Genomic DNA, 24949 nt, shown 5'->3' with positions numbered 1-24949 from the left:
GTAAGCATAGCGATCGGTAGTCCGGCATTTCGTCTCTCCAACCAAGATTACGCACAGCATATCGCACAAATTTTTTCTGTACCCGCTCAATTCGATTGATGTATACGTTATAAATTGGTCGCCACGCCACGCTTGCGTACTCGATGGTCGTGCGAACCAAACCATTGTATATAGCGATTATCGTGTACGGATCATCTAGTTCGCGGCTGTATCGCTTCACCATGCCAAATAATGAGTTCGCTTTCGTTACAATTTTCTCGACATGTTTACTAAAGGTCAGTTCACTGTCCATTTCCACGCCTAAATCGCAATGGCACGTTTTCCTTGGGACTAAATCCGCATCGAGATGGTATTCATACTCAATTTTGTTAGAATTGCGACCGAATGAAATCACGTTACACTTGGCAACGTTCACTTTTAACCCAAACAGTTCACAAAAGTGGAGAAAACGATTTAAATTCTCTTGAGGAATCGTACAATCTTTCAAGCCGCGCACAGGTATAAATATTTTTACGTCGTCAGCATAAATTAACACGAATACATCCACTAACGTATCTGGGAGTTCATTCATGACAACCACGAATAATAGAGGTCCCAAATGACTCCCTTGAGGTACTCCTGAACTTGTTACAAACACTTTGGAATCAGTGTTGTGTAGCCTTACATACTGCAAACGGTTAGTCAAGTATGAATGCATCCATTCTAAACAGACCCCATCAACTCCATATTTTCGCAAAACCGCAATCATTGCATTTATGTTGACCAAATCAAACGCCTTGGACATATCTGTATAAATAGTGTCCACTTGGTAACCAGCCGACATCCATTGCACAGTTCTGGAAACAAATTCTGTTAAATTTGTCACTGTTGAGCGTTTTTTAACAAATCCGTGTTGACAGTTTAGGATTAGAGGCTCGATCCACGTATACACATAATCATAAACAATGCTTTCAAACATTTTTGGAATAGCCGATAAAATGGAAACACCTCTATAACACCAAACAACAAACGTTTTCAACAAACGTTTTCGAACCATTTTTGTGAATTGGTACAATATATGATATTTTCCAGATGTCTGGGAACAATCCTGTCGTTAAAGATGTGTTGAAAAGTATGAACAGCGGAAGCAGCAAGCCATCCACACATTTCTTAAGCAAAGAGTTCGGTATCCCATCCGGTCCAGGTCCTTTTGATTCATCTAGCGATTTTATTTTATTACAAATTGTTTCGATATCTAAACTGATTACAGGCATGTTCATGTTGGGTGCGACAAATTCAGAGACATTGGTAACGGTTGCACGGTCGTAGATACTTTTAAAGAAATCAGCAAACAAATCGACGGTGTCTTGAACATTTTCACTTTTCCTGTTATTTAGAACAACGTTTACAGGAACACCTTTGTCTTTACGTTTGCTGTTTATGAAATTCCAGAAACATTTTGGGTTAGACTGGATATTTCTTTGCAGCCCGTCTAAATACGAGCGGTGCAGTAATCGGTTTCTTTCTTTGAAGTTGTCTCTTGTCCGATTATACGCAATTTCATCAGCTACATACCGCGTCCGTCGAAATTTGTTGTAGAGCTTCTTTTTTTCCCTAAGCAATTTTATCGTTTCATAATCGAACCATACCGGATATTTGCGGTTGTCTTTCACGTTTCTTACACGGCAATGGCGTGATAATATGCCGTATATAATATAATAAAACACAATCACATTGTAGTCAAGAGCTGTTTCGGTATTCCACGTATCACCGTCAATTATATTCAAAACGGAAAATTTCCGTAGAAAATCCAACATAGAAGCAACGTGAGGTTTCATATCGTCCCTATTAAAAGCATCGTTAGAAATAAATACGCCGCGCCAGTCTACATCTTGTAATTCCTCGGTAATCCGTGCACTCATAGCATCGTCGATTAGGCGAGTGTCTAAAACCTTTATCGCTTTATCGGAGTGTGCGACAAAATCATTGGATGCCATAGGCAACTCAGTAAAAGTAACGTCAATTGACATAGCATTATGATGCACTTCTGTCTTGATCAGCGGATCACTCACCTCAATACGACAGCACTCATCGTCTGTTGTAAACAACAAATCGAGAAATCTGTTGTTTTGATTCGGGATACCGCAAATTTGGAAAAAGCCACAAGCAGCCATCGAATCAACGAACAGTTCTTCTTCTGGCTGGCGTACTTGATAAGGTAAGAAATGCAAATCCTTTTCAGTTTCACGACACCAAGTTGTGTTTTTAAGATTGAAATCACCCACGACAACAATTTTGCTTTCAGGTGACGATGAATCTACAATATTGCGGATGCTTTCTACGTATGATGCATAGCGACCAAAATGCGAATCAGGAGGTATGTATACACAACAAAGAATAATTTCAATTTTGTTCAATCGAATTTTAACGGTAATTTCCTCATTGCAGGACGATTCGAAAATAACGTTACTATAAAACTTCTGATTAACAGCAATCAGTACACCACCGCCGCTGGTTTTATCAGAATTCGATGAGGATCTATCGCAACGGTAAACTACAAACGATTGTGGAAACACAAACGAATTTTGAATTGATTCATTTAAATTTGTTTCACAGAAAGCATAAACATCGAAATCACGCTCCAGTGCGGACATGAAGACAGCTTCGAGCCGGCTACTGCTTCGGATACTATTCATATTCTGGTAATATATGTGCAGGCTTATTTCATTTTTTTCATACTGATAGCAATTTTGTTTAACAGATGAATCACGCAAGCAACAGTTATACACTTCTGGACAAGTGGAATCATTAAGTAACGGTGAAAAACGAGGCGAAGCAGAATATCGGGGATTACTCGTTTGGCTGGCTTGGCGGGGGAATAGGAAATAATTTCGGCTGAATCCCGCGAGTGAATTCAAACTCACGGAAATAAATACCCTTCTGCCAAGATGAGGCAGACATAGCTTTTTCTTTATATTCCGATCCAATTCCAACCTTGAAAGACACATAGCTAAGCTCTTCCAGTCTTCTATCCCGAGGAACAAGTTTAACGATATCAATTGCGGATTCCGGTTCAATTTCCAAATTGCTGCGCACTAAGTTCGAAATTTCTTCCACGGTGGCTCGTGGATCAAATTTCGATAGATACAGCCAGCATTTTGTCTCCTCTCGAGCGAGCGGCACTATTATATTGGCATCGACCTCTTTGTTACCCATAAACTCAGTGCGCTGCTGGCTACGCATTACTGATTCGCCACTGGCACTAACTCGGACACGTTTAGCAGTTTGAGGTGGGAAGTTGAAGCTTGCAGTGCGTTTGGGGGTACGGGGTGTAAGATCAAGAATAGTATTGATCTTTGCGGTATTTTTTTGCACTTCGCTTCGCAACTCTTCTAACACTTTATTCTGTTGCACCTCGAGATGAAGCATAGCTTCGTTTGTAGAAGCGATTGCTTGACGAAATGTGGCATTTTTCATCATTTTGGTGCATGCCGCGCACATCCAAAACAGTTGTTCACGGCTGCGGATCAACTCCCTTACTTCATTTGTAAGTCCGACACAGTCCAAATGAAATGTAGATTTGCAAAATCCTTTACAGGTTATTTCCTCCTCACCGGGTAACTCATTCGCGCAGGAAAAACAAATGCTCGACATCGTATCGTTGCTTGACGAAAATAAGTTCGAAAAAAGCGAATAACGGCTTGGATTATCGTATGAACTTCACTTGATTCTGATGAATCTGATCTTTGCGTATTAGATAATAGCGATCGCGAATGTTTTATGGAAGAGTCTCGAGTTTCTCGAGTTCGATTAGTTTTTGAGTTTCGCAAAAATTTCTGTTTTATTTGTATGAGAGTCCATATCCCCCTACCACAGGGGTGAGAGGTCTCTAACTATCGTAAAATAAATTCAAGACTCCAAAATCTCCCACGTGCCAAATTTGGTTCCATTTGATTGATTAGTTCTCGAGATAAGAGGAAATTTGCATTTCATTTGTTGCCATAACTCGCTTTCTAAAGAAGAGAGGGGTCTCAATTCACCATAGAAAAAAATCTTGCGTCCAAAACCACTTACATGTCAAATTTGGTTCCATTTGCTTGATTAGTTCTCGAGTTATGAGGAAATTTGTTTTTCATTTGTATAGGAGCCCCCCCCCCTTCTTAACTGAACAGAACAGAAACAGAAACTGATTGATATTTGAGCATATTGAGTCATTAGAAAAAAAACCCGATTTAATCCACCTAGTGGTGAAAGGAACCTTTGTTATACGGTCTTACTTGCTATTTGAGATAGAAATCGACACGTCTTCGAAACATAATTCATCTATTGGTTAACGTTGCGTGGTGCGTTGGTTTTCATTAAATTTTTGGAAATTTAATAAGTTTACAAAATTTGAACAAAATAGCAGCACCTATAAATTTTGATAGATCCTTTTTTCATGAAATTACTGAGTAAGGGTAAGCTGGTTGTTTCTAATTTGAGTAAGTGCAAGTAAAAGCAAGTTATAAGAGGAAATATTATTCTTTAACATATACATTGCGTAGTAAAAGTCTAGTTCATAGGTTTTTGAACTACGCATAAATTTCTGTAACGCCATTATTTTTTACTGACATCAATAAAGTTTTCTTGAATAAATTTCATCAATTTCTATTAACCTTCGATTACTCACGCTGTTGCATTTTGTACAACACGTGTAGGTTTTTGAATGCCATATTGTTATAAAGTTACAAATCTCTGCTTAACTAACGTATGTTCTGCAATTACCTTGTTATGAGCAAAATGTCATAATTATGCATTAATACTTTAAATTGTTGGGCAAATAGATCAGCATAAACTGACATCACAGAAACGAAGCAATCAGCATGTGAGTTGTACCGCGATTGGCCCTGGAAGTTTCTCTCGTTTCTTCATATGTAAAAATGGTGTCTGTATGCAGCAACATAATTAGCAAATATAAAATGTTTAAAATGTATCTGTTGGTAGTCGAGTCATTCGGGGTCAAAATTAAGGCTTTTTTTTTAATCAAAGTTCTACAGTACCTAAACAAACAAACATAGAGGTATACTATATTAATCAAAGTTGTGTATTTTTACTATTTATACAATTTTGTAATACATGAAAAAGGAATGCAACAATTACAAAAAGAGCTAAAATAGAAAAAACTGATCTTACAAATTCATATACAATGAATAAGATTTTTCTCTCTTCGCTTAATAGATAGAAGGTTACTGTATTCAACAAAATTTCTTGTAATAATACGTTCTAAAACTTTGCAGAACACATCAATGTGTTATATTGAAACTGAAGAAAAATATTTTTTTTTATTTCACTTATAGGGGGATTAATCAAAATTTAAATTGCACCAGACGATAGAACTTTCAATTTCAAGAAATTCTTCCGAAGGTTCCATAAACCTAAAACCAAGTTTTCCCAGTCAAAATTCTAATGCGCATGTCTTTTTGGCTTTGGACCATTGTGCGCACGAGTAACCGAATTACAAAAGTCGGCGCAAGTGTTGGAGGGTTAATATCTTTTGATCGGCAAAACCGATTCTTCTGAAATTTTGCAGATATATTTGTAGCATTAAAATCTCTAATTTGATGCCAAAATAATTCAAACTAGATAAATCATCTTAGATGAAATCGTTATAAATTATTGTAAATTTTAATGTGTTGTATTCAATTGATCATAACTCTCAAATTAAACGTCCAATCAAAAAACAAATCAATAGTGATCTATTAGGTTATGTTACCTGTCAAATGAGACTAATAGCGTCTAAATCGCTTTAGTCATTTCTAAGAAACAGGCGATAATTATTACCTTGTCAAAACAAGTTTTTTAAGCATAACTTTTAAACTGATTGTTTGTTTTCAATAAAATTTATCCGAAAAATTTAGTGTTAATAAGAGCTTTCATTCGATACCAAGATCGTTGAAATCGGTCATTTTTGGGTACGGAGAAAATCGTGTCACGTAATTTTTACTTTTTTACTTATAACTTTTAAACGAAATGTCGGACCTCGAAACAATTCAATAGTGATATACTAGGCAATAATACCTTTCAAACAAAAGTAATAGCGAACAAATCGGTTCAGCCATCTCCGAGAAACAGGCGATAGAAAAGTTGCGCCCCGCACATACATACACACATACACACACACACACACACACACACACACACACACACACACACACACACACACACACACACACACACACACACACACACACACACACACACACACACACACACACACACACACACACACACACACACACACACACACACTCACCCACACACCCACACACACACACACACCCACACACACAGACACACACACACACACACACACACACACACACACACACACACACACACACACACACACACCCACACACACACACACCCACACACACACACACACACCCACACACACACACACACACACACACACACACACACACACACACACACACACACACACACACACACACATACACACACACACACACACACACACACACACACACACACACACACACACACACACACACACACACACACACACACACACACACACACACACACACACACACACACACACACACACACACACACACACACACACACACACACACACACACACACACACACACACACACACACACACACACACACACACACACACACACACACACACACACACACACACACACACACACACACACACACACACACACACACACACACACACACACACACACACACACACACACACACACACACACACACACACACACACACACACACACACACACACACACACACACACACACACACACACACACACACACACACACACACACACACACACACACACACACACACACACACACACACACACACACACACACACACACACACACACACACACACACACACACACACACACACACACACACACACACACACACACACACACACACACACACACACACACACACACACACACACACACACACACACACACACACACACACACACACACACACACACACACACACACACACACACACACACACACACACACACACACACACACACACACACACACACACACACACACACACACACACACACACACACACACACACACACACACACACACACACAGACATTGCTCAGTTCGTCGAACCCTGTCGATTGGTATATGTGGCTCGGCCCTCCGGGCCTCGGATCAATTTCGTGTTTTTCGACCAATTCCTAAACCTTTGTTATAGTATAACAAAGGTAAAACATGAATTGCGGTACCATGGATGAAAGTACATTAAATTATCTTGTGTTTGACCCATCCTTTTTTAAAATTCGAACGCATAACAAAATGGCGGACGTTCAAACATAAAGTCAGTTTTTTAGCCGAAAAATTGACTTCAAACTTTTCTAAAAAATACATAAATTGCAATATCGAAAAAAGGAAGGGTCAAAGACAAGACAATTTTATAAGCTTTGAAACAAAAAAAAAGAAGCTAGAGAATCGCTTGAGCCGTTCTTGAGATATTTATGGTACCGACTTTGAAAACCTGGTTCCGAGAAAAACGGCACTGAAGTTTTTATGCGCTGTGCAATCGTTCCAGATATGCGCGGTACAATAGTACACATATGCTAAAAATGTTTATCTTTTGATATAAACAATAAAAAATACAATAAAACAATAAAAAATTAGAATTGAAAAAGTACTATTTTCAATTTTTCCTCACAGTAAAGCAGGAAACAACTCCCCTCATTCTATAGCCAGACAAAATAAAGCGGATGGCATTTCAATATTCCCCATGATTGTATAACATTTCGCCGAATGTCATTTTGCGAGAATCAAATTCTCGGTTGATCATAACGCGGAATATAGTGTTTCGCGGAATAACATTTCGCAAAAAAACCTTACGCGGAATGTACCATTTCGCAGAAAGTACCATTTCGCAGAGGTGATCCTCTCCTTACTCGCTGTCGCTCGTTCGGACCCAACTGAAGGAAAATAATAGAGGTCAGTAGACCTAGAAAAACAAATAAACCTAGACAGAGGTGAGTTCTGCGGGGGGCAATCCCCCGCAGTGACCGGCTACCTACAGCACTCGCTACCTACAGCCATTTCGTCCTAAATCATCTAGAGTTTTGGTAGTTTTGTTATTGACTAATGTTTTATGGAAGAGTTTACAATTTCTCGAGTTCGATTAGTTTTTGAGTTAAGTAAAAATTCCTGCTTTATTTGTTTGAGAGTCCCCCTACCACAGTGGTGAGGGATTGCTATTGCTATTTAATGTGGTTTTAACCAATTGGTCATTCACCAGCAGTGGTGAGGGATCTCAAACCATCGTAAAATAAATTCCTGCCTCTAAAATCCCCTACATGCCAAATTTGATTCTATTTTCATGATTAGTTCCCGAGTTATGAAAAAATTTGTATTTTATTTGTATAGGAGCCCTCTCATTTGTTAAACGACTAGATAATGCGGAATATAGACCCCATAGTGGTCGTTAGCCTCTTATCCAGCAACTCCGATCCCGACCTCCTCGTGGTACCAGCCGGAATACGAGCAACCTTAGCGGAGATCGGGTAACCAACCCCGGTGGAAACTAAGGTCGTATACTAACCGGGAAGGAGGTATAGTGCGTCTCGGCACTATGAGATGGCAGCCCCATCGCGAGACTCGGTAGTGTTGCCCCAGTACGGCTACACACCTAAACTAAACTTAACTAACAACATTCAAGCATATTCGGAGCGGAATATTCGGCATCGACCTAGGCGACGGAACAAGGACGACGAATGGAGACTCGGGACTTGGAACTGCAGATCGCTAAATTTCGCAGGTTGCGAGCGGGTGCTGATTGAACAGCTGGAACCCCGCAAACTCGGCATCGTAGCTCTGCAGGAAATCTGTCGCAAAGGAGAGAAGGTATGGAAGATCCGTGGCGGAAAGGCCCAGTTTTACCAGAGCGGTGGCGCTACCAACGAACTGGGAACGGGCTTTGTAGTGCTGGGCGGAATGCAGGATCGCGTGATAGATTGGAAGGCGATCAACGAGAGAATGTGTGTATTGAGGATAAAGGGCCGTTTCTTCAATTATAGCATCATTAACGTGCACTGCCCGCACGAAGGTAGACCCGACGATGAGAAAGAAGCGTTCTACGCGAGGCTGGAGGCTACGTACGACAGCTGCTCGTCACGGGACATCAAGATCGTCATCGGGGATATGAACGCCCAGGTCGGTAGGGAAGAAATGTATAGACCGGTGGTAGGACCCCATAGCCTGCACACCGACACAAACGATAATGGCCAACGATGTATAAACTTCGCAGCTTCCCGAGGCCTGGTGATCCGAAGTACCTTTTTCCCGCGCAAGGATATCCACAAAGCCACCTGGAGATCACCTGACCAACGTACAATGAACCAAATTGACCACGTTCTCATAGAGGGCCGGTTCTTCTCTAACATCACGAACGTACGCTCCCGTCGGGGTGCGGATATTGATTCTGACCATTACCTAGTAGCAGTACATGTGCGCTCAAAGCTGTCCACCGTATACCGGACACGTCAAAGCCGCCCTCCTCGGCTGAACATCAGGCAGCTAGATAACCCACAAGCTGCCGAGAACTACGCGCGAGTACTGAATGAGGCACTGCCTTCTTCCGAGGAGTTAGGTGCTTCAAACCTCGAAGACGGTTGGGGCAGAATACGCTCGGCCATCGGAGAGGTCGCTACCGCGGCACTAGGTATTGAGCCTCGGAGTACACAAAATGATTGGTTTGATGAGGAATGCCAACAAGCGGTGGAGGAGAAAAAAAACGCTTGGAAAAATTATCTAAGTATTGCCACTAGAGAGAACCTGGCCAAGTACCGACGAGCTAGGAACCAGTTGACCACGATCCTGAGGAGAAAAAAGCGCCAAAAGGAGGACAGAGATCGTGAAGAATTAGAACAACTATTCCGAGCTAATGACACGCGCAAGTTTTATGAGAAGGTGAACCAAACTCGGAAGGGCTACACACCGAAACCTGACATGTGTAGGGACGAGGGAGGGAATCTAATTACAAACGAGCGCGAGGTGGTCGACAGGTGGAAGCAGTTCTTCGATGAACACCTCAATGGCGAAGTCGCAGAAGGAGGCGGAACGGAAATTAACCTAGGAGCGCCCATGGAAGATAGTGATGTCCTAGCACCTGATCTCCAAGAAGTCAAACGAGAAATCAGGTTGCTGAAGACCAATAAAGCCGCTGGGAAGGACCGCCTACCGGCAGAGCTTTATAAACATGGCGGGGAAACGCTAGCAAAGGCTCTACACTGGGTTATTTCGAGGATTTGGGAGGAGGAAAAGCTACCGGAGGAATGGATGGAAGGAGTGGTTTGTCCCATCTACAAAAAGGGTGATCGGCTAGACTGCTGCAACTATCGTGGTATTACGCTGGTAAACGCCGCCTACAAGGTACTCTCCCAGATCCTGTTACGCCGGCTGTCACCTATAGCACAAGGTTTCGTAGGGAATTATCAGGCGGGTTTCATGGGGGCTCGCGCAACTACGGACCAAATGTTTACTATCCGACAGATCTTGCAGAAATGTCGGGAGTACAACGTGCCCACGCATCACATCTTTATCGATTTCAAAGCAGCATACGATACAGTCGATCGAGACAAGCTATGGCAGATAATGCACGAACACGGTTTTCCGGACAAACTGACGCGACTGATCAGAGCTACATTGGATCGAGTGATGTGTTTCGTACGCATCTCTGGGACACTCTCGAGTCCCTTCGAGACGCGACGAGGGTTGAGACAAGGTGACGGTCTATCCTGCATGCTGTTCAACATCGCTCTTGAGGGGGTGATCCGACGAGCGGGCATTGAAACGAGAGGCACGATTTTTACCAAGAGTAGCCAACTTCTAGGCTTTGCAGATGACTTCGATATCATAGCCAGGAACTTTGCGACGGCGGAGGCAATCTACGCCAGACTGAAAGCGGAGTCTAGGAGAATTGGGCTAAAAATAAATGCGTCGAAGACCAAATACATGAAAGGAAGAGGCTCAAAGGAAACAAATGCGCGCCTCCCACGGACGGTAACCGTTGACGGCGACGAACTAGAAGTGGTAGAAGAGTTCGTGTATTTGGGATCGCTGGTGACCGCGGACAACAACACTAGTAAGGAGATCCAGCGGCGCATCCAAGCGGGAAATCGGGCCTACTTTGCCCTTCGTAAAACGCTACGATCAGGAAGCATACGCCGCCGCACGAAGCTAACAATGTACAAAACCATTATTAGACCGGTAGTTCTTTATGGACTTGAAGCCGTGACGCTGCTTACGGAGGACATACGCGCCCTTGCCGTGTTTGAGCGGAAAGTGCTGCGGACGATATTTGGCGGAGTACAAACTGAAAGCGGAGAGTGGCGGAGGCGTATGAATCACGAGCTACAGGCACTGCTTGGGGAGACTCACATCGTACATCTAGCGAAAGTTAGCAGGCTACGGTGGGCCGGACACGTCGTAAGGATGCCGGACGACAGTGCGACGAAAACGGTCCTCTTCAACAACCCCACCGGCACCAGGAACAGGGGGGCCCAACGTGCACGATGGCTCGACCAGGTCGAAAGCGATTTGCGACTTCTGAGACGACTAGGAAATTGGCGACGAGTGGCCCAAGACCGAGTTGAATGGAGACGAGTGCTTGAAACAGCACGAGCCACCCCGGCTCTATGCTGCTGAAGAAGAAGAAGAAGCCCTCTCATTTAGAGGGCGGAGAGGTACACCATAGAAGCAATGACTGCATCCAAAAATGGTCACATGCTAAATTTGATATCATTTACTTGATTAGTTCATTAGCATTTATTATCCGATAGCGTAAGGCAAGCCTTTTTTATCTACTATCTCCGATCTTACTAAGTCAGTTTTGTACAGTCTTCTTTTATAACTAATACTAACAAACTAATTTGTAATACTAATGTCGGTTCCAATCATCTAGTGAGCCCCTCTTAAAAAATGCTTCTGACGGTATTCGCTTCAATGATCTAGGAAGAATGCTCCAATTAACAAACTCAAATACAAACAGCGAGTTAGAGTAACCAGAGGTTGTGTGCGCTGGAACTACCAAATTTTGATGCCGTTGTCCTCGAAGAAAAGTTAACTTCTGGTAAAGCGGTGCAGGATACTGCGAGGTGATCAGCTTGTGTAAAAATAGACACGAACGATGAATGAAAAACCGGTCCAAAGGACATCCGAGGAGGTTTCGTTGTAGATGGGTGACGGAAGAGTAGCGATTCAAACCGTATACATTTCGAACACAACTGTTCAATGCGACGTGCAGTTTATTCATGGCAGCAGCGCTTGGTTTTACATGCACTACATCACCGAAAAGTATGTGCGTTGAATAATTTCATCTTGGTAGCGGTCGGTGCTACAGCAGCGGTGCAACGCAACGTTCGTAGAGCAGCATAAATTAGAGGGGGTGGAGTCTCTAACCGTCATAAGAACCTTCCCCGGCCCCAAAAACCCCTGTGTCCATGCACGTAGCATGGGATGCGGATAGCGAAGGCTTGGTAGGCGACCACGTGGTCTCTACCAATGAGTCACGAAAAACACAATTGCTGGCAATAGCTTACGCTAACCTTGCCTTCCCGCCTTCCACGGGAAACAAATCGGAATATCGGAAAACGTTTGATCGCGAAAACCAGATGACGGATTAGGAACCGTTTGAATATTCAACGTTCCGAACTCGGACTTCTTCACTCGAAATAAATCATGCGACCGTTTGCTTCTAATGATACGAACAATCTATATTGTTTAACTGATCGGCGTATGCCTTTTATCGAACTACATCTATTGTTATGAATTTATATATTGTGATTGTGTATCTCGCTTATATAAGAAATTTTAGATCGCATTCGATCTCATTTAGGGTAGCTGGTCTACATTGGTGATTGCATCATTTGTAAATATTGAACTTTGTTTTTAGTACTAGTGTAGATATAAGTAGTATTTATATAGATATTAAGTAGCTATTAAGAACATATTTAATTAGATAATAAACAATATATGATAATCAATAATATCCTCTTTTAAATTCGGGGTCTTCTCCGAACATTCCGGCCACCTTAAAACAGCCATGCTGATTTAACGCTCTCATAACTGTTCACCATGTGCTCTTGATTGCTCTGCCAGGATGTGATGAGTAATGACGACTACACGTATCAGCAAGAATGCAGTATACTGGCTGCCGGAATAAAGCAAAATTAAATTTATTCAGTACCTCCGCTTCACTGTCGTCTCTGGAGAAGGATGGTATCGGTAGCAGTGCTATCTTGACTACCGGACGAATGACATCATTGGATCCTGCAGTTTTAAGCGATACGACACGCACAATACCGTCTGGGCCAGGATGAAGTTTCGTGATGCGGCCCAGCATCCATTGCGCTGGAGGAAGGTTGTCGTCCTTTATGATGACTAATCTGCCGATCTGGACATCTACGGATGGTCTAAGTCCCCTCGAGGACCGAGCTTGTAACTGCTGCAGGTATTCGGTATGCCAGCGCAACCAAATCGTCTGGACCCTTTTCTGCATCAGCTGCCAACGGGTGAGTCTGTTGTTTGGACGTAATTTGAAGTCTGGCTCTGGAATCGCTTGTAGATTTTCTCCCGTTAAAAAATGACCGGGTGTGAGGGCCTCTAGATCGGACGGATCGCTAGACACCTCAGTAAGCGGCCGGGAATTCAAACACATTTCGACCTGGGCGAGGAGTGTTTGCATTTCGTCTTGGGTAGCAACAGTATTTCCCATTTGTTTGAGAAGCTGAGTCTTCGCCGATTTCACCGCCGCCTCCCACAACCCCCCAAAGTGAGTGCGCGGAGGAATAAATTTCAATATGATTTCCTCATTAGCACACCAATCGAATAACAGTTTACGACTCTTATCGTCGGATTTTAGCAATTTATATAAGTCGTGTAAAACATTTGCCGCGCCCTTAAAATTTGTGACATTATCCAAGTGCAGTTCTCCAACTCTACCACGCCTGGCGATAAATCTTCTTAGGGCAGCAAGGAAGGCCGCCGTCGACAGGTCTCCAACGAGTTCCAAGTGGACGGCACGGGTGGAAAAACAAACAAACACGGCGATGTACGCTTTCACCGGTCCAGCGCGCCGATGAGCACCGCGTAAGTAAACTGGGCCGCAGTAGTCCACACCGGACACCGCGAATGGTCGCGATTGTGTTACCCGGGAGCTTGGAAGGTCCGCTGTCGCTTGTTGCTGTTTCCAATCAATAGATACTAGAACTTAGAAATTTTATATAAACATAGGAGGAAAACATTGTACGGTAGTAATTTTGTACGATTTGTTTTCGTTAGTGACACTTTAAAAGACAGAAATCTTATGTCATGTATCATATTTTAATAAATAAATAGAATTGACAAGCACTGGAAATCATATCGATCATATTTCCCATTCTCAAGCATGTTTATGGCACAGCTTTTGCACTATTCGACCTCATCTTGTTTTCCTAACCCTCTAACGGGATACATTGTAAAAACGATGCGATCAAGGTAATGACTATCTTTTCATGAAAGTACATTCAAAAGAAGCTTAAGTTTTGATTTTCATGCAAAAATAATTATCTGCAGAAGCGTCAGCTAAGAAATAGTTCCATTTCTCTTTTTCATATCTAATGCTCTAACTCCGCCTGCAAATGACGGATCTCGGTAGAAGCATGTTCGATGAACCTGAAAATACTGAGAACCTGAGCAGAGGGTCCAAAGCCCCTAAAGGAGGATGGTTGCCCAAGTAACAATTTGGGTTTTATTACACTCTTATGATGGCATTTAAGACCAAAATTAGTCTTCAAGACCACCATAAGAATACAATAAAACTCACATTGTTGCTTGGGTGAATAGCTGTTATCCATGGCTAAAAGTAAAAACAAGAATGGATAAACCCCTAATCCAAGGTGTCATGCGACCCGTGCCGAGGGATGAATGGTGGGGGGGGGGTTCTATAAATACCCAGCCTCAAACGGAGCCTGTGGAGTACCAGAGCGCCCTCCACAGTAATCAGCCCTTACCGCATCATGAGGGGCTCTGATGCGGCGGACTCTTCTTTCCCCTCAACTCGTGGGATTCTATATGAATAATCAAAATCAAAAAAAACTTTACTTCAGTGAGCGCGGACGGATTAGATAATCCGTTCGCAAGAGGTGGTATCCAGCGATCTCCGCCGATGGATACGAGCAGAAGCGCCAGCGTAAGCGGAAAGGGAAGCGGCATACCTGTCGCTCCAACTGCATCTACGCCGGACGCAGCGATGAATGGCCCGTCGCTAATAAAAGCAGTGGAAGGAAAGAGAGACACGCTACCGAGAGTGGTAGCGGCGTCTCATCAGCTCGATGCCATTATCGAGTTTGTAGCAGGCCGCAGCACCCTAGCGAAGGACCTGAAACAAAGCCTGCTCATGCTTCGGGGCACCATCCGTGCTGCGACGAAGGAACACGGCGAACTCGAAGCGCGAGTAAAAGTGATAGAAAAGGCGTTTGTATCGAGGTCTGTACAAACGGATGCCTGCCTGTCAACGACTGACCACACCGTAGCCCTTGTGACTACGGAGCAGTCCAGTGACAAGATATCGACTAAACGTGCAAGGCAGTCCCCAGGGGAACAAACCCCCACGGGCCCGAAGAAGCGCTTGATCGCTGAGGATCGCAAGCAAACTGTGAAACCCTCCGAGGGTAATAAGACGCAGTTAGCTCCCGACAATCAGTGGGAAACAGTGAAAAAGAAGAAGGCCAGGAAGAAAGAGGAGGACCGATCTCCACCGAAAGTGGCCAGAAAAAAGAGGAGCAAAGGCGATGCCCTTATCCTCAAAACTGAGGGGCTGAGCTATGCAGAAGTTTTGAAGGCCATGAGAGGGGATGAGCAGCTGAAGGGTCTTGGCGCGGATGTGCGGAGTATCCGCCGCTCCCGCACCGGCGACATGATCCTTGAGCTCAAAAAGGATGCCACTGAGAAGGGTTCTGCCTACAAAGTGCTGGCAGAAAAGGTCCTTGGTGATGGCATACAGATTCGCGCACTGACGCCTGAGCTGACTCTCCAGCTTAAAAACCTGGACGAGATCACTGAAGCGGTCGAACTGACACGAGCTCTCAAGGAGCAATGTAACGTGGCGGTGACTACCGAAGCAGTTCGTCTGCGCAAGGGACCGGCGGGAACCCAGGTAGCTACAATAAGACTTCCACTGGTAGACGGGAATACAGCCCTGAAGGCGGCCAAGCTGAAGGTGGGATGGTCCGTATGCCCACTGAGCGTGTTACAGCAGCCGGAGGCTTGCTTCCGGTGCTTTGAGCGTGGGCACAAGTCCTGGAGCTGTAAGGGGCCTGACAGAAGCCACCTGTGTAGAAGATGTGGCGGTGCGGGCCATATAGCGAGGGACTGTTCGGCGCCGCCAAAGTGCCTGATATGTACAGGCCAACGGGACGCTAAGCACACAACAGGAGGCTCAAAGTGCCCGGCAGGCGCGCCTGCGACTAAAACACGGGCGTAGTGCAGGTAACGCAACTAAACTTGAACCACTGCCACGCGACCTAGCAGCTGTTATACCAAGCAGTTACTGAGTCGTCGACGGACATTGCCATCATCTCGGATCCATACCGCATCCCTGCCGGAAACGGTAACTGGGTCTCGGATAGGTCCGGGTTGGCGGCTATATGGACGACAAGCAGGTTCTCGGTTCAAGAGGTTGTGTCAACTGCAGACGAGGGATTTGCGGTTGCCAAAGTGGGTGGAGTGTTCTACTGCAGCTGTTATGCTCCGCCGAGTTGGTCGATCGAGCAGTTTACGCGGATGGTAAACCAAGTATCAGTTGCGCTGACTGGTCTAAGGCCGGTGGTTGTGGCGGGCGACTTTAACGCTTGGGCGGTTGAGTGGGGAAGTCGTCGCACGAACCATAGGGGTCGGATTCTGCTTGAGGCTCTGGCAAAGCTCAACGTAGACCTGGCCAACGTCGGCACCACAAGTACCTTCAGCAGGAATGGTGCAGAGTCTATTATCGACGTGACATTCGGCAGCCCTGGTCTGATAGGAGACTGGAGGGTAGACAATGGCTACACTCACAGTGACCATCAGGCGGTCCGCTATGGTGTTGGTCAGATAACGAGGCGGCAGGCGGCGGGTAGAGCCAACACTCCAACCACCCGTGGGTGGAAGACATCATACTTCGATCCTGAAGTATTTGTGGAAGCGATCCGAAGAGAGTGCGGTGATCGCGATATGCCCGATCCGAACGCTGATCATTTGGTTGAGGTGCTGTCGCGAGCGTGTGACGCCACCATGCCTAGGAAAAGCCGACCTAGGTATGGTAGGTCACCGGTTTACTGGTGGACAGAAGAAATTGCGGAACTCCACGGAGCCTGCTTTCGTGCAAGGAGAATTATGCAAAGAGCTCGTTCGGACGAGGGCAGAGCAGAATGTCGAGTAGCACTAGTTGCTGCACGCGCAACGCTTAAGAGTGGGATAATAGCTAGCAAGCGAGCCTGCTTTGAAAGGTTATGTGCCAGTGCCAATGCGAACCCGTGGGGTGATGCCTACAGGATCGTAATGGCAAAGGCCAAGGGCGGGATGGCACCCGCAGAGAGATCGCCAGAGATGCTGGAGCGGATCATTGAGGGCCTCTTTCCGCGCCACGAGCCAAGGCCCTGGCCTCAGGCCGCTGAGTCGTCCCACGGCCGACGTTCCAGTATCTCAGACCATAGCGTAGGATGGTCGGTCTCCGGGCCGAACACCCAAAGTAACGTGGGCGACGGTGGTTTAGAGGTCGGGGAGGAAGTAACGGTTACGAACGAGGAACTCATTGAGATCGCTAAATCCCTAAAGGTGAGCAAGGCGCCGGGACCAGACGGAATCCCGAATATGGCCCTTAAAGCGGCTATTCTGGAGGCTTCCGAATTATTCGGGGCAGTAATGAGTAGATGCCTGGAAGCTGGCAACTTCCCGGACAGATGGAAACGACAGAATCTGGTCCTATTGCCGAAGCCGGGAAAACCTCCGGGTATCCCCTCGTCATATAGGCCGATCTGTCTGCTCGATACTGCCGGCAAGTTGCTGGAAAGGGTTATCCTTAACAGACTCGTACAGTACACTGAGGGTACAAACGGTCTGTCAAGGAACCAATTCGGCTTCCGAAAAGGCAAATCTACGGTGGATGCCATCTTGTCTGTCACTAAGACAGCCGAGGTGGCAATCCAGCCCAAGAGGACAGGTATTCGTTATTGCGCAGTTGTCACGCTCGACGTGAGAAATGCGTTTAATAGCGCTAGCTGGGACTCCATAGCCAACTCGCTTCGGAACGTCCAAGTGCCGGTGTCGCTGTACAGGATCCTGGAAAATTATTTCCAGAATCGTGTGCTATGCTACAACACGGAGGAGGGTCAGAAGTGCGTTCCAATCACCGCAGGGGTTCCGCAAGGTTCCATACTGGGCCCGGTGTTGTGGAACGTCATGTATGACGAGGTGTTGAAGCTAAAGTTCCCGGTAGGGGTGGTGATTGTCGGCTTTGCGGATGACATCACCCTGGAAGTCTACGGTGAATCTATCAGAGAGGTTGAGTTGACGGCTGCCCACTCTATAAGCATTGTTGAAGATTGGATGCGATCCAGGAAACTGGAGCTAGCGCATCATAAAACGGAGGTTATCGTGGTGAACAACCGCAAGTCGGTACAGCAAGCAAAGATCAGCGTCGGGGACTGCACTATTTCGTCAACGCGGTCCTTAAAACTTCTGGGAGTCATAGTCGACGACAAGCTCAAGTTCGGGAGCCACGTCGACTATGCCTGCAAGAAGGCTTCCACAGCTATTTCGGCATTGTCTCGTATGATGTCTAATAGCTCTGCGGTATATGGCAGCAAGCGAAGGCTATTAGCCAACGTGGTCCAGTCCATACTCAGGTATGGCGGGCCGGTGTGGTCATCGGCGTTAGGTACCAAAAGTTATCTAGCCAAGCTGGAAAGCACCTATCGTCTCATGTGCTTGAGAGTGGCGAGTGCGTATCGCACAGTTTCACATGACGCAATCTGCGTCCTAGCAGGTATGATGCCTATTGGCATTATCATCAGCGAAGACGTAGAGTGCTTCAACCAACGAGGAACTAGAGGCATACGGAGTACCACAAGATCGGCCTCGATGACCACATGGCAGCGGGCATGGTCTAATTCCACAAAAGGTCGGTGGACACACCGACTTATCCCGGAACTATCTGGGTGGGTCAACAGGCGCCACGGCGAAGTCAACTTCCACCTGACACAGATTCTGTCAGGGCATGGTTGCTTCAGACAGTATCTGCATAAGTTTGGGCATGCGGAGTCCCCCGCGTGTCCCGAATGCGTGGATGTTGAGGAAACGGCAGAACATGCTTTCTTCATATGCCCTCGTCTCGCGGGCGCGAGAAGCAGCATGATGGCAGTGAGCGGACAGGACACTACCCCGGATAACTTAGTCCAAAAGATGTGTTCCAGCTCGGACATCTGGGGAGCGGTCAATGCGGCTGCTACCCAGATTGTACTCGAGCTACAAAACCACTGGAGAGCCGATCAACGGCGAATAAACAGCCTAACTACCATAGTCCAGTAGTTATCTAAGCGAGTGCATTAAGCACAATAGCCCCTCCCTGAAGTAATACCGATAAGGTGGTGCCAGGGGGGATTGAGGCTGGAGACTCGAGTAGGGTTTTAGTGGGTCGGGATCCTCACGCTCCATTAGGGGGGTCGGGATACCTAAACCCCACTCCCTGAAGTATCTTCTCAGGTGTCTGATAGTACCGTATCTTCTAAGGCGCTCAGCAGATTTCCCAACTCGTAAAAAAAAAAAAAAAAAAAAAAAAATATCTAATGCTCTATTCAGTTATTTTTTCTAATTCAGATATATTGCAAAATTGAAGCCAAGCAAACTAATAGTAAAATTTTGAGATCAGTTGTAGATGTCCTTTTTCTTCAAAAGCGAAATATAATAATAATTTTTTTGAACTCTTGTTTTTCAAAGATGTTAACTTTTGAACGCATGATATTAATATCCAAATATCAAAACATCTGCTATGAACACATATTTCATATTGTCAATTCAAAACAAGTTTCGTATGCGGCTCTAAAACCCGAAGGTTAAGGTCGTCTGTAGACCCGTTTGAGGGGTAATTTCTAATGTTATATATATATTCATTCAAGTCTGCAAAAATTATCTTTTGTGTTTACATTATGTTTCTATAAATCACGTAAATATTATAAAACTAAATAAGGTGTTCATCAAGTAACATAAATGACGCTTACAAGTATTTCTGCACCCAAAGAAAGAAAATATAATTATTGTACGCAATACGTTGTGAATTTGACTGGCAAATAAAGATTTTGAGGAATACAGAACGGATATTTAAAAATATAGTCAAGTTAATTAGATGTTCCTGAGAAATTAAATAGTAATTATTGTGGCAGTAGAAAGGCTAGGTCACGCCGCTAGGTGGATTAATTCGGGTTTTTTTTTTCAACAATGGATAATGTATCTTCAATTTTGATAAATCACATCTTCTTCATGTATCTTTGTCCGAGGTCGGAGAAATTCCGCGACTTTGTCGCAAGTGTAAAAAATCGGTTAAAAAAACTATAATGAGAAGGTATGAATCTATACCTATAAAATGAATTTCTGACTGCCTGTTCGTATGTTCCTTATAGACTCGGAAAATACTGAACTGATCGGCGTGAAAATTTGCATGCAGGGGTTTTTGGGGCCGGGGAAGGTTCTTATGACGGTTAGAGACTCCACCCCCTCTAATTTATGCTGCTCTACGAACGTTGCGTTGAATCGCTGCTGTAGCACCGACCGCTACCAAGATGAAATTATTCAACGCACATACTTTTCGGTGATGTAGTGCATGTAAAACCAAGCGCTGCTGCCATGAATAAACTGCACGTCGCATTGAACAGTTGTGTTCGAAATGTATACGGTTTGAATCGCTACTCTTCCGTCACCCATCTACAACGAAACCTCCTCGGATGTCCTTTGGACCGGTTTTTCATTCATCGTTCGTGTCTGTTTTTACACAAGCTGATCACCTCGCAGTATCCTGCACCGCTTTACCAGAAGTTAACTTTTCTTCGAGGACAACGGCATCAAAATTTGGTAGTTCCAGCGCACACAATCTCTGGTTACTCTAACTCGCTGTTTGTATTTGGGTTTGTTAATTGGAGCATTCTTCCTAGATCATTGAAGCGAATACCGTCAGAAGCATTTTTTAAGAGGGGCTCACTAGATGATTGGAACCGACATTAGTACTACAAATTAGTTTGTTAGTATTAGTTATAAAAGAAGACTGTACAAAACTGACTTAGTAAGATCGGAGATAGCTAGGGATGCTTTACCGGTTTTACCGAAACCGGTTTTACCGGTATTACCGTGTTATTTTTCAATACCGAAATACCGGTTTTTACGTGATCAAAAACCGGTATTTTCGGTATTTTTTACATGGTAAATTTAATGAAAAAATAACTCAAGAAGCTTCCATTGCCGTTCAGATTGTTAACGTATAGCGCGAATTCAATTCAAAGATTCGAGGTTCTGAAAATAACAGCTCAATTATATAATTTTAACAAACGGAAAATATTTATCTAAATCTAAAGATAGATCTAAATTTAAAGATAGATTGAGAATTAAGAATACAATTAAGAATATTGCGCAACAGTAAAAATGTGCAATATACATTGTAGCTCTTCATAAAATCTTCAGTGAAAAATTACGGATTGCTTTAAAAAATGCTATAGCATATCACGGAAGAGGAGTTCGGTTATTGACTCGTTGTAGGCAATCCTCAACGGATAGACAGTATGATTGTTTCCTGAAACCACTATCAAAGATTGCATCGCTGTAAGCGTAGACTGACTTGTAAGAACCATTCATACTGCGAGCCGCGTGAAACGAGCTATGTAATGCAGTTTTTTCCGACCATGTTCAGTTCCTGACCAATTATTTATTCTCCGCCTTAAAATGCGTGTCTCATAATTCACTAATGCTCTATGTCACTCAAAATAATTCGAAAAACCTGTAAATATTTCAATTACCCGGCACCCCGTATCACAGATGTTTCCGCAAGAACAGGGCTTTAATAAAATTAGTAGGAAAATAAGCTGTCAATTTGGACCACAAGACCATATATTTTGGTATTACTTAAATTGTATGCAGTTTCCCAGTAAAGCCTGTCTCGTTTTATAGTTGACACGATAACCACTTTTTCCATACTTATTACTTTTTAAGAGAGCTAGTCAATTAGCTGTTCCAAAAAATTGAGTACCATTGATTAATGGAAACATTTTCTACAAATTTTACAATTTTTTAATTTATTTTTCTAGTATTGGCTTTTACCGGATTTTTACCGGTTTTACCGGTATTGAATTTATCAATACCGAAAAACCGGTTTTCGAAATACCCCCTCGGTATTGGCATCTCTAGAGATAGCAGATAAAAAAGGCTTGCCTTACGCTATCGGATAATAAATGCAAATGCTAATGAACTAATCAAGTAAATGATATCAAATTTAGCATGTGACCATTTTTAGATGCAGTAATTGCTTCTATGGTGTACCCCTCCGCCCTCTAAATGAGAGGGCTCCTATACAAATAAAATACAAATTTTCTCATAACTCGGGAACTAATCAAGAAAATGGAATCAAATTTGGCATGTGGGGGATTTTGGAGGCAGGAATTTATTTTACGATGGTTTGAGATCCCTCACCACTGTGGTAGGGGGACTCTCAAACAAATAAGGCAGGAATTTTTACTTAACTCAAAAACTAATCGAACTCGAGAAATTGTAAACTCTTCCATAAAACATTAGTCAATAACAAAACTACCAAAACTCTAGATGATTTAGGACGAAATGGCTGTAGGTAGCGAGTGCTGCCGGCGACCCGCCGTCAGAAATACCGGTCACTGCGGGGGATAGCCCCCCGCAGAACTCCCCTCTGTCTAGGTTTATTTGTTTTTCTAGGTCTACTGACCTCTATTATTTTCCTTCAGTTGGGTCCGAACGAGCGACAGCGAGTAAGGAGAGGATCACCTCTGCGAAATGGTACATTCCGCATAAGGTTTTTTGCGAAATGTTATTCCGCGAAACACTATATTCCGCGTTATGATCAACCGAGAATTTGTTTCTCGCAAAATGACATTCGGCGAAATGTTATACAATCATGGGGAATATTGAAATGCCATCCGCTTTATTTTATCTGGCTAAACAATGAGGGGAGTTGTTTCCTACTTTACTGTGAGGAAAAATTGAAAATAGTACTTTTTCAATTCTAATTTTTTATTGTTTTATTGTATTTTTTATTGTTTATATCAAAAGATTAACATTTTTAGCATATGTGTTTGTAGCCGTTTCGATGAATTCCAAAAAATGACAAAGGTACAACTATTTGTACCGCGCATATCTGGAACGATTGCACAGCGCATAAAAACTTCAGTGCCGTTTTTCTCGGAACCAGGTTTTCAAAGTCGGTACCATAAATATCTCAAGAACGGCTCAAGCGATTCTCTAGCTTCTTTTATTTGTTTCAAAGCTTATAAAATTGTCTTGTCTTTGACCCTTCCTTTTTTCGATATTGCAATTTATGTATTTTTTAGAAAAGTTTGAAGTCAATTTTTCGGCTAAAAAACTGACTATATGTTTGAACGTCCGCCATTTTATTATGCGTTCGAATTTTAAAAAAGGATGGGTCAAACACAAGATAATTTAATGTACTTTCATCCATGGTACCGCAATTCATGTTTTTTTCGAATGACCATGTTCAAGGAGCCGTAGGGAAGGGGGAAAGAGGTTCCCATGTGTAAAAAAACTGTAAATATTAGTATAAAACACAATGTTTACAATGCAAAAACCCCGAATCGATTCGCCTTTCGCATTATCGAAAAAAAATATTTGAAATAAGGCCAAAACTATGGTGTAAAAAGTACTATGCCTCCTTAAAGTTAAACTACCCATGCTTTCATAGTAACGTAACTGCCACCTAATTCACCTAAGGTTGAACTCCTCAGAAACTTGCAAAACTCGAGATTGTGACAAACGTCATCGATGTACAGCAGATTTTCGATTTATGTACAGCACAGATTAATTTGTGGCAATGCGAAGTGTGTCGAGTCAGCTAGTTAAAATATACAAATGAAGTATCAGGGATTTATAGGGATTTAAAGAGAAATACCACCCAGTTAGCTTCGAGGAACGATGCAGGTTTAACGCCAGTCGTATGTTCGAATCACGACTAGGCGGTGCACAGTGGGACCATTCTGGAAAAAGGCGGCCAAAAGTCTTTTCTCGCTTTTCCTGACGTTTTTGAGCTTAGGTGTCTTAGGAGAAGTTTCATAAAAAAGTATTCTGCATCTAATGACATTTTCATATAATTGGATATTAAAGGGATAACAAATTTGAAAAAAATAATTTTTTATAGAAATTAGTGATGTGTTCGGCAAAGTTATAGAGCTTTGAATTTCATTAAACTTTGCCGAAGATACTAAGTATCTGCATCATATGGTTTGCGAGATATAATTGACTTTCTGTCGTGACCCTCTTAAAATCAGTTTTTTAAACTTCTTGTACACAAAACCTCATCTAACAGGTTCGACATGTTTTACAAACTTTTGGATACTATCAAAATACGTAACTTTCTAGAAGGTGTATATATCATATGTTGCTTTATTTGCTTTAAAATGGATTTGAGGCATAAATTTTACCGTTTTTACAAGAAATTTTTTCCGCAAATAGGCACCTACTGGCAGCTAAAGTTAGCATCGCTTGAACCGCCATAGAATGTAGTATAAGTGTGCCGAAAAATTTTGGCCGGGTCTGGCCGGGCATTTTGGTTATTTCAATTATGAATTACGTACATATATGCTGGTTTTAGTAAGTTATCAGGGTTTTATAATA

General features: G+C 43.4%; 1 protein-coding gene and 1 long non-coding RNA gene across 3 annotated transcripts in view; one reads left to right on the top strand and one right to left on the bottom strand.

Annotated features, from left to right (window-relative positions):
* The window catches only part of LOC128732916 (transcription elongation factor SPT6), a 298517-nt gene that overhangs the window by 141580 nt on the left and 131988 nt on the right, over positions 1 to 24949 (bottom strand). The window lies entirely within an intron of this gene.
* Positions 1663 to 2977, top strand: LOC128732917 (uncharacterized). Its single transcript, XR_008411847.1, has 5 exons — positions 1663 to 2197; positions 2285 to 2356; positions 2428 to 2528; positions 2596 to 2681; positions 2741 to 2977. It is a non-coding gene; the product is annotated as an uncharacterized LOC128732917 (long non-coding RNA).

Source organism: Sabethes cyaneus, chromosome 1 (genome assembly GCF_943734655.1).
Source record: "Sabethes cyaneus chromosome 1, idSabCyanKW18_F2, whole genome shotgun sequence".
Classification (NCBI taxonomy): Eukaryota; Metazoa; Arthropoda; class Insecta; order Diptera; family Culicidae; genus Sabethes; species Sabethes cyaneus.
This window is presented reverse-complemented; position numbering and strand designations above follow the sequence as displayed.